The sequence below is a fragment of the Argiope bruennichi genome, chromosome 5 (genome assembly GCF_947563725.1).
Source record: "Argiope bruennichi chromosome 5, qqArgBrue1.1, whole genome shotgun sequence".
NCBI classification, from domain to species: domain Eukaryota; kingdom Metazoa; phylum Arthropoda; class Arachnida; order Araneae; family Araneidae; genus Argiope; species Argiope bruennichi.
Window position 1 is genome coordinate 122466917 of NC_079155.1, and position 12025 is coordinate 122478941.

Sequence of the window (12025 nt, forward strand, 5' to 3'; positions counted from 1 at the left end):
GCCTTTATTAAACCTGGGGTCTGCCCCAGCTAAATAATATTTATCTAAATATTGAATGTGATAGATTTCTTATTTCATAAACAGGAGCAGAGTGCAAAGTGATAATCAATGAATCAGACCCTTCTTAAACCTGGGGTCTGCCCCAGCTAAATAATATTTAAATCAATATGGCAGAAATCGAGACGATTCTGAGACGTTTGATCATCTTAGCTTTATAATTTATCAAAAGTTAAGATGCTTTGATCGAAATATGCGACGAAAAGCATTCTGTCCTGCAGCATTGAGATGTCGCAATAATCCTACACCTGGTCCTTTGTTTAAGTCTTATCACCTCTTACCCCAGATCCCAGGCCAACCTTATCTCCAAAACCAACATTACGCTTTGAGTACGAGAAATCTATCTCAAGTTTTCGCGTAGTTTTGAACTTCATATTTGAACAGCAGGAATGTAGACACAGGGGGAGGGGGGACTCCCCATTACCAAAGATGATTATCTCTCCTGCTGATTGGTCGTTGACTTCGTTCGGAAAAATTGTTCCCTGGATGAAGCTATTCGTATTCGAAGTCACGTTATCATCGAAAGGAATTTCGAGAAATTCATGAGCGACATTTGGGGGTGTAGTAAACAATCTGAAGTTAGTTGTCTGGTTTGAAGTAGGGTTTCTGAAGCTTTCAACGTTCGTGACTTCAGGACAGTGAAAGGAAATGTGTAAGAAGTACATGGCACAGAGAACAAGGCTAAAGACAGAAAAGCCTATAATAGCATCTGTAGTTTTCAGGATCTAAAAAAATAGTCTTTCAAAGGATTCATGAAAAACATGCCACCATTTCATTAATAAAAACAGAGATATGCTAACCATTTCAGATAAATCTTGATAATATTTGACAGAGTAGGAAACGGAAATTTTGCATTCTGTCGATAATTTGTTTGAAATAATTCTTTTTAATTAAAACAAGGTTTTTTCCCCCTACGAAATTAGATCCAAAGGCAGTATAGTTCATCCAAGATATCCAAATCACATAACAGCAGTTTTCCTGCATCTAAAACAATATTAATAATAAATGATTCACCACTTTATTTTCATGTATGTATCAGCATAAAAATTACATAGATAAATGAATGTGAATTAAAATAAATAAGTTATAAAGATTGAAGATCACCTTTGTATACTATCCAGGAAAAATTAAGTATGTTATCATATAATTAATAAATAGACTTGTCATCAAGTAATAATAAATGTCGGTAAGTTTCATACTTGAGATTGTAACTTGTTGTTGCATAATTACACAGCAGAAATACATTTACGCAATAATAAGCGAGACATTTATTTTATACAAACCGCCTTCGGCGACCAGTTTCTTCACTCAGATTATTGATTTTTTAAGCTATTAAAATGCATTTAAAAACATTTCATCTTTCTACTTGATATGATTGAAAAACATGAATTCAATTGAATCAGTTTACTGCAAATTAAAAAGTATATATATTTTGAATTAAAAACGGAAGTGAAAATCCTATTAGGTAATTAATGATTAGTAAAAACTCGCGGTTGAATGCTTTGATGGACGAGTTGAAATTTCACCATAATATTTAAAAACACTGTTACGAGTAGTGTATCGAATTAAATAAAAAAATATGAAAATTAAAGGGTGGTGGTGTACGGAGATGAATTTGATATTATTAAAATGGCAATATGTTGTGTCAAGATCATTACATGAAAGATATTTTTGTGAGATAATTGTTTTGGATGATACGAGCATCAATTTCTTTAGGCAAACCATTTCGATTACTTATCTCGCGATAGTTAAGTCTATTTTTGAGCTCAATTAAAGTTTCTGTTTGAAGTCTACTTCTTGATTTCTTTTATACCTTCTTTATCTCTTTAAATATTATATATATCTTGTATCTTTAAATAAATGTGGTTTTTTGGCGACACGGCGAACCGTCCCCAGAAATTATTTTAATAATATCTTGCAGTCCCATTAATTAACTAAGCAAAGTGTTGGATTCAATGCAACAGTAAAAACGTTCAATGAAGCAGTCAGAAATTCGTACGATGGTTTGTTTACATTTGACTGTTGCCATTCAACAAGAAGTAAAAAGTGCGATCGCTATACCAAGTGCTTTAGCGTTATATATTTTGCATATATATATGTATCACGTGATATCTGAATATTTGATTTAAGGATGCTTTGTATCTTTAGATTAGCTCAGATATCGACAGGAAAGAATTTATAATAATAGCCTAATTTTTTTTTTTTTTTTTTTTTTTTTTTATAAAGCGAGTATTGACATTCATATTAAATAAAAAAATTTTACGTTTTTTTTTTTTGTAGGTTATTATTGACTTCCAGAAAAAAAGGTCTCATTTATATATTTGTTTAGTTAATCATTTATTAACAAGAGCAATACCTTTATGTCCAGTGAAAATTCTAAATATATTTATTTGTGTTTTTAACTTTTGTTCTTCGTAATAAAATATAAGTGATTAGGAATATTGGGAAAGTAATACAGAAAACAGAGGCAAAAAAACTGCCGTCAGTAAATAAGTTCTTTAATTTAAATTTTGGCTAAAGGAATGTAGTTATGTTGGGGAAGAACATTTTTATAAAACATAGTAAGAGTGTAATATTTTTTAATTTTTCTATAAAACAGATTGAAATATCATTAATGAAACTAAAATATGGGAATTAAATATCAACAATTTTTTAAAATCTGGAAAAAAAAGTGCGGTCTTTGGCTAAAAAAAAATGTAAAGCCTTTCAGTTTCAAACTGTAGCAAATGATTTGTTCATTCTTCAAATATTGGGTTTCAACTAATAAATAATATGAAAGTTTAAATTTATTTCGTATTTTGAAGAATTAAAACAACTACTGAATGTTTGTAATTGGAAAGATTGATTATTCTCTAGTTCAAAAACGATAGAACGCATTAAAAAATTATTGTGTGAAATTCGAACAAAAAATATGTATTAGATTTTAATTTGCGAGAAAATCGTATTTAAAGATATAAAATAGCATTAAAATATATATTATACAAATATATAATTCAATGTAACTTCCTAAAAAAATAAGCTTAGGAACAAAATTCAAATAGTTTTATGAAAACTATCCAGGAATTAAGAATATCGAATTAAAAAATATTTGATACTTTTACAAAGAATTTGACTTTTTAATGTTGATAACTACATGTAGATAACGTTGTATCTTTTGTGCAACAGTTTCCGAATTTAATCATTTTACCGCTGTTTTCAATTTTTGTTTGCATTTATAAGGTTCCCGATAATCATACTGATCCGTCATAAAGTTGATAAAATATGTTTAAAATTTATATTTATAGACAAATATTTTTATCATTTAATTTTTCGATATCGAGTTCATAAGAGGTCTGGATTTAAAAACGTCGGCAACAACCCCAAGAGTCAATTTTCAATTCACATTCAATTTTAATTATTCTTATATGAGGTATAGAAAAAGAATTGTTATCGTCAAAAGATTAAAAGTCGAGATTTTAAAGAATCTCCACGTTTTAAACTTCCTTGAGTTCGAAATGACATTTTTTGGCATTATGTATATCTGTCTGTAAGTCTGTCAGTGGCGAAGATGATTCAAAAATGCTTTGAACAAGACGAATGAAATTTGGTATATTTTATGTCAAATGTGTAGATTTCTAATTTTAAACAAATTATAACCACTGCAAGTTTGTCTGGTCGATTGTTCGAATATAAGTGAACTCGATAACTGCAAAACGATGAAAGCTAGATGGATGAAATTCGGTACACAAATTTAACTTTATAATGTAGACACCAATCAAATTTTGTGATAAATCCAAAAAGAGATTGAGCGTCTGTCAATCGGTCTGTACTTTCAGAAGCATATAAACAAGATAACTCTAAAATACAATGATTTAAATTTATCACATTTGGTATGGGGTTTTGTGACTGCTATTATAATTTTGTGCCAAATTTTGGTTTCAATCGGGTGGGGAGAAAACACATCTAAAACACAAATTCACTTTTATTAGAGATTATGCGATAAAGTTTTGTATAGAGTAGTCCCGCTGGTTTTGAATCAAATTCTGCTATTCACTTACCTTATGAATCTTTAGACCGGTCTTGACGGTATCCAGGAAAATATTTTAGACTACCGTATTGTTCTTGGTTTTTGACTTTTCAGCACGAGCACGGAAGATCGTTAGACCTACAAATTACTTCTCTCTCAATGCCTCCTACATCTACTCGTAGATCAAAACCTGCTTTTTATTGCGAATTATGGTCTGCACGTCGGTAGATTCGACCGGTTCGTTGTAACTTTTCAGATAAGAATTGGCTTTAAATCAATCATGAAGGTGAAGAATCGATTTAAAGAAAATAGTTTTCTTTTTTTCATCTACACTGTAGTAAATTAACTTTTCATGTCTGCGAAATTTTGGCATTAATGATTCGTAGGAAAACTATAACTAAATTGGATTTTTTTTTTCTATCTGTGAAGGTATGTTTTTGAAAAGATTTTTTTTTCAAACCTTAGGGGTAAACATCAACAGTCAGAATGCTTAGTAGAATTCGAAAATCTGAAAATAATTCAAATGACCGCGCTTTAAAATTTCTCCTTTATGTCTGGTTTGATTTTTTTGGATTAATATCCAGTTTGGGAGCTTCATTTTCTCGGAAACTCTTGATCTCATATTATCATGATTCTTTTAATATTCATTTCCGTTTTTGGCAGATGTGATTTTTTTTAGCAAGAGATAATGGATAAAATAGTTTCATAGACTCTGATTTTGATAAAATTCTAATTATTTAACTATTCACCATTCATTTTCACAGTTAAACTAAATTATATAATTTAAAAGAGCACGATATCGTAATTTTTTTATTAGTCACAATATCTAAAGAATATGCATTCCAGATTGAGTTAATCCCTTTTTGATGCTTCAGTCTACTTTCATTAACTTACATTTTCCTTATTTTTTGCAGAATATTCATTTGTTTTCTAGCTAAAACGGATTATTATAGTCATAATGAAAAGAAAAAAAAACATAAATATATCATAAAATAACATAGATGAACATATCATATAATAGATTTTGTATCTCTGGCAATTATATCATCTATATCTAGTATATCATCTAGATTATCTGAATATATAGTCCATTATATCATTTATTCTATCTAGTATTATATCATCATTATTATTATATATGTGACAATTGTGCGTGCTACATTCAGGACAAGCACACGCGGACGCACGAAAATATAGGCTATTATTTGTTATAAGCACCCACCAATATAACAGAGCTGGAACGCAATAAAATGAGCATACCAGTATTTCCGAACTTCCCATACTAAAATCTTGGTTGTAAATTAACCGATTATAAAATTGATCTATTTAAAGTACCTTGTGTTAATGTTTTATGCTTTAATATCATAATTTAAAAAAGTAAAATGATTTTTTAAATTCATAATAATTATTATAACGAAAGAGCACCCATAAGGATATTCTATTTTTGTTCGACTGCATTTTTTAGGAGATATGAAGGCAATAAAATATTATTTATTACTCTAGAGTACATCAACAGAAATAAAAATATAAATTTTATAAAAACACTTGCGGTTTAATCTTCTTTTTCTTGCTCATTATGGAAGTATTGCAAAATAAATACGTAGAATAATAAATTAATTAAAGCACTGAAAAAAGTATGACATCATTATAATTCAAAAGATGCCAATCTGTTTTGCTATTTGAAATTCTAAACGATTTCATCCTTACATGTCCAGTACTTTATCATACCTGATGAATTCCAAAACAAGTGGTGAATGCACGCGCCGGACAGACGACAAGCTGAACACCTGATTGGAATTTTAAGTGAGCTTGGATGCATTCCGCTTGAATGAAAATAAATCACCTACGAAAGCGATATTTTTTGACACTTGTTTTCTCTCTGGTTTCGTCCTTTTACAAGGAATTCCTTCGATCTGAGAATCGAGCTTCGTAGCTGGTTTGAATCTGGAACATAAAGAAATTCAACCATGTTTCGTTAGTGTATCAGAGACTAGATTATGGAATTAATGACTTTCAGTAGCGTAGAGATAGGGACGCCTTATGACTGCAGATGCTTACATTGAAATTCATAGGTATCAAGACGAAGGCAAATTTCTAATACAATTAGTTCACTTTACAACATCTTACATATCCAGTTTGCTCTGTTGTAAAATGAAACCACTGGTAACAAGAATATTGGGTTGTTGTAGGATCAGGGAAGGTTAAAAGAGAAAAAAAGTGAAAAGAAAACTAACCGAGCGCTCCATCTCTGCTACGCCATTACCGACTTTAAATGCTTCACATTAAACTGGAATGGATGACTATATCATAAGGTTTCATGAATTTTCATGACTCTTGGGTCAGATATTGGAAATCCATATCATCTCAGAAATCTCAATCGCAGTAAACTCTTTGCCAAAATAACAATTTGAGAAGCGTGTTGCCTCAGTCGGTAAATTCTTTGAGCTTATTTAAATGTTCCATAGGTTTAATACTGATACTGAGCTTTACTTGTCATTGCATTATTTTGGTGGCTAACATGGATTAGCATGGACATTTTGGATTGTTAGCTAGCATTTGGACACCTAGGATTTGGTAGCTACCATGGTGGCTAGCATAGACAGGACGAAATTCGAGAATTTAAAAAATCAAATTTTTAAATTATTTATTAAAAAATTTCCATTTAAGTTTTTTATTGTTTATTTGAAATATTTTTGTTGGTCTGCAGGATTTCGTTAAAACGAGCATCCACAGATATTAAGAACTTTGCCAATCAAATGCCGATAGCAATGCAAAAATTATATTAAAGTGACACAAAAGTAATAATATATATGTTGTCAAAAATTATGAAACAGCTTTATGTGTTTCTTTTTACTAATCGTCGAGTTTGTAAGATTTTTTTGGTGGCAAGCATGGATTAGTATAGAACAAAAGTCGATAATTAAAAAAAAAAAAAAAAAATTAAATTATTTTTTAAAGATATTTCCAATTAAGAAGGGGTTTTTTTTGTTTGTTTATTTGAACTATTTTTCTTGGTCTGTAGGATTAGACGAGGATCCACCGATCATTATCAGATGCCAATAACTTTCTGTTCCACCTCAATGCACCAATGCAACAGTCCGGTTCTTTCTTTTCTGTGTTGAAGGTCATTGAAGTTGTTCTGACATCCTTGACGGCTATCTATTCTGCATATGACCGCCGAAAAGTGACTTTTATTTTGTTTTTGCACACTCCCCTAATTAATATGGAAGTAATGTAAGTCGCGCCGCGTGGTGTCAAAGAGTAAAAACGAGATAACCAAATGAATTCTCTCGTTGCTGCTGCTTTTGATTTCTTTTTTTTTAATCCCGAAAAATTTATTATCATCTTTTTGTTTCTGCTGAAGGAAATCAAATCCTAAATGGCTCATTGCAATATATAAAACTGGAAAGGTACAAATTAATCAGATATCACAATTAATCACTGATAACCCTTTGACAATTAATGAAATTATCTTTGTCAATCTTTCGTTATTAATGTTTTGATATTTCTCCAGCGGAATATGATCTGCGATGGGATTTAATTTATTCATAGGGTTAAAATCTTGTTCTCAAATTAAAACGGTGTGATTTATCAATACTTTGTGAGATGTCTTTGATTAGAGAGTGATTACTTATCTCGAGTTCTGATGTCTAATAGACATCACTATCCTTCAAGCGTCGGTATCACACTGTGCATATCTTTTCTCCCCTAATCTTTTACCGAGTAATCTCAGACGATTGAGTGCTAAACATTTTGCAATTATCTAAGCATGGCAAATCGAAGCCTGTTTTTATTTGGTGATTATTACTACAGCAAAATGGATGGTATTTTGATTTAGTATTCGAGGAAAACAGCTATTTATTTTCATTTATTTACGAGTCTTCGAAGGTCAGACGAAACTACTATTTTTTTTAAAAAAAAGATAGTTATTTTATTTTATTTTGATGTTTTTATCGACATCAGAAAGCATTACTTTAGGAATGAAATAAGAATTATTCATAGATGTTTACTACAAAAGCATCGTTGAAAAAGGGTCTATACATTTTAGTTTCTGTGCATTTATGAATCCTTTGTTATTTTAATGTGTAATTTATAATGGTATTTGCATCTGCTTATATAGTTAATAAACTTTAGAGTTATCACTATTATGCTTAAGAAAAGCGTTTACAGAATGATTTAAAAAAAAAAATTAAGTAAAGTAAAGTCAAATGAACGAAAATGAAAAAAAAAAAAAAAAAATAAAGTAAAGTAAAGCCTCTTACAACGAGTGATTCCCATAACGTGCAAAATCAAAATGTAATACTGTGACTCGCTTATCAAGTGAATCTTCGTAGAATGACTAGCGAGGGAACATCGTGACGACACATATATCAGCCAGCGATAAAAAAATAGTTAACACTGGCATCTACATGGAAGAGATTTTGACCCAGATAGTGACTGCGATTGTCGAATGTCACTTCGATGGGCAGTGGAACCTTAATCGACAAGACTATATCACTATCCCAAACAATGAGCTGGTGGAAGAACCTCGCCAGACTACCGAAGAAACTTGTGAAGCTGTAATTTGAGCAGCAGCAAGAAGCTGCGATAGAGATTTGGTCAGGACAGGAGTAAATAATACCTTCAGACGTGCAGCAACTCTCCAATAACATGAGAGAGTGATTGAAAGTGCGGGAAATTATTGTGAACACTTTTGTAACAGGTGAGAAACACTTTTGTAAACAGGATGAGAAGCATTTTGTTATTTCTATTTCTCATTTCCCTCAGATTTTAAAGCGTAGCTAATGGCATGCATTATAAATATTAAATAGCATATATTATGTATATAATTTAAAAAGTATGCATTATAAATCATAAATTACATTATTATAAAATTGTATGATTTTCTTTTTGGAATTGAACTCCTGTAAAATAGACCTTTCTATATGAACTCCTGTAAAATAGACACATTGTCTATTTTACAGAAGTTCATATAGAAACAATTGTTTTGCTTAAGGAGTGTTGCGCATTAAGAGTAAGATTCGGAACGAATTTAAACTGTATGCATATTTGCATCTGTAAGTTAAGGCGTGTTTACAGGGTAAGCACCCTGCGTAAGGTATCAAGAGTCTTTAAAACTGCGTCAAATCTCATAGAATTTTATAACATTTTTAGGAATTAATAAGCAGGACACATGCAGAGGTGTAGTAACGAAAAATCGTCGGATGTTCTAGATTGCTCATTTTAAATGAAAAGTATATATGAAGATTAATAGCGTAAGTATCAATGCAAAACAAACCGTTCTGAGTCTAAAATGAATTCCATCATATTTTTATTGATTAATAAGAGTGGCAGGAGTCATAAGAAGGAAGTGAAAAAACCGTGAAGTCATTTCCAGAATAAGGAAAAGGTTTTATTTTTTTTTCTAATTTTCAAAAATATTTCATTTTATGCATGGCAATTGGGATCCGGTATGAGAGGAATTATATTTTTACTTTAATTATAAAACTAACCATTTCTGGCCATACAAAATTGCAGTTAGGGGCTAAAAATCAGATTTAAGGAATAATCCATGAGGTGACCCGGTAAAGGATTGACAGATTTTTGTACATTGAATACTCAATCACGAAATATCACTTTAAACTTTTCAGAAAAAGTAACATGCAATTCCTGTTGGAGTTAAGTAGTACTTTAATGCACAGAAAGGATCATTATAATCGTTCTGTTTTGTTTAGAAAAATGCAAAATGAAAAAAAAAAAAAAAAAAAAAAAAACTAGCAAATTTTATTTAACGTTAAGATATCTGCGATTTCAGCTAATCTTAATTAAGGCTTTTTCGAAATGGGATAAATGAATCGAAATGAAACAGAATTCAAAGGAACGAAGTTTTATAGGTATTTGTAGTGTGTACAAAATGGAACTTAATTTACATTTTATTTAATAAATTTTGGCGGTCCTATATTTTGACGTATGTTAAGTTGCATGAAACATAAATTAAATATATCTACAAAGAAATTACCTAATTCTATCATAGCTCCCTGGGTGAACTTAAGAACCTAGCCGCCGTGAACATTAAGTTTGGAATAAATGGTCAAAGCTTCATAAATAATGAATGGCCAATGCAATGGTCAGTCAAACGGAAGTATGATCCATTTAGGGAGACATTACGAGCATTTATCCACCTTGCATAGAAGCAAGTACTTGTTTATTTTTACAGAAATTTCTCATTCCCATAGAAAAATTGAGGAGGGATTATTGAGGCAAAGGTGTAGACAATCTGAATTCATTTCGAACTAATTTGTTTCAAGATTCGCGTTACGTATCATTCTCGACTTTTTCAATACGATTAAAACTGTTTAAAATCATTGGTTCTTTCCAAATGAAAGAAAAATAATAAAAAATAATGCAATTTATATATTTTTTTGCATATATAGTTTTTTTTTTTTTTGTATATTTTTTTTCTTTTAGTTCATCTCATTTTATAATATCTTAACATTCCAATCCATTTGTAGGAAATGTTTGTTGTTTTCTTCTTTTGTCAGATGCTTTTTTGTTGACAGATCGTTTTCTTCAGAGAATGAGTGATGTCTGAAGAAAACGATCTATTAAAAACAGATCCGTAAACGAGCGAATGTAGTCGAAAAATTGATCTTTGAAATAATTCATTTTCCGAATTATATAGCAGGAAAGAAACAGAAAAAATCTTTCACTCATCGATAAAATAATTAAAAATTTTAATATCTTATAGGTTAGTAATTTTTTATTTTAGTAAAATTCTACTTTATTTGTTGAGTATTTAATGAGATGCGATCGAAATCTGGTTTGTTTAATGAAATAATGTTAAAAATGTTACCACCCACTTGATTAAACCCAACTCATGATTCGAAAACGTGAAATAAAAAGAAAAACATTTTGCATTCCCTCAACACACACCTATTATTTTTTCTTAGCCGGAATTAAACTTTTTTTAACTGAATAGTTAGCAGTACGGGAAAATAACTAACGAGTCAGAAAATAAAGTTGTTTCAATTAAAATGATCTTGCACTCGAGAAGCTGTTTGGAAGTGGAGAAGAGTGGAGGTATTGACTAAAACTCAGCAAATCGGTCAAAAAATATAATATAGAATTTAGAAATAATGGAATAGTGAATTGTTAAAATATTTTTGTGAAGCAAAAAAATATAAAAATGCGTAAATTATGCATTTTGCTACTACTTTCATTGCTTTTTCTTTAAATTTATTCATATGTATACGAGGGTAACCATAATCTATTTATCAAGAAGATAAAGATAAAGAAGAATTCTTTATCAAGATGCTGAAAATTGATAAAGATTTCTTCCCATTCTAGAAACAGCATAAAAAGCTCGAATATATTTATAATATTTTGAGTTTAACGTAATATATAACTTGCTGTATTGTTTTTTGTTATATTTTGTTTGTCACATTTTGTGAGGGAAACTTTCTAAGAAATTCTTTTGAAAAGAAAACTTTTGTTTTTATTTCCGAGTAATTAACTGGAAATGATGGGACAAAATAAGAGTCACTTTTGCATCAAAACATCGATGGTAAATTTGTCAAAACATTTTACATCGACTCTCAAATTGTTGAATATTATTTCAAAATACAGTATTACACTAATAATTTCAGCTAGTTCATTTATATTTCCTATGTTTTACTGTGTGTGGTTTTTAATATACAATATTTTGAAGCAGTATTGACACTATGTTACAATTTATTGAGCTTTTTTGCCTAAAAAATTCATTAAAATCTTCTAATTTTTCAAAAATTAGAAAAATTTCCTACTTTTCTTTTAATAAATAAAAAATAAATCAGAAAACCCAGGGTTGTACATTTTTCAAAAAGTTATTTTTAAAAACTAAATTATCACTAAATGATGACGCATGTGTCGAGCCCGGAATCATTACGAAAAACGTTGCTAGGATGGAATTTGTCCACTAAACGAACATCCCCGGAGCATCGTCAG

General features: G+C 30.1%; 1 protein-coding gene across 1 annotated transcript in view; it reads left to right on the top strand.

Moving 5' to 3' along the window:
* The window catches only part of LOC129968490 (epidermal growth factor receptor-like), a 179984-nt gene that overhangs the window by 85710 nt on the left and 82249 nt on the right, over nt 1–12025 (top strand). The gene's annotated exons all lie outside the window — the stretch shown is intronic.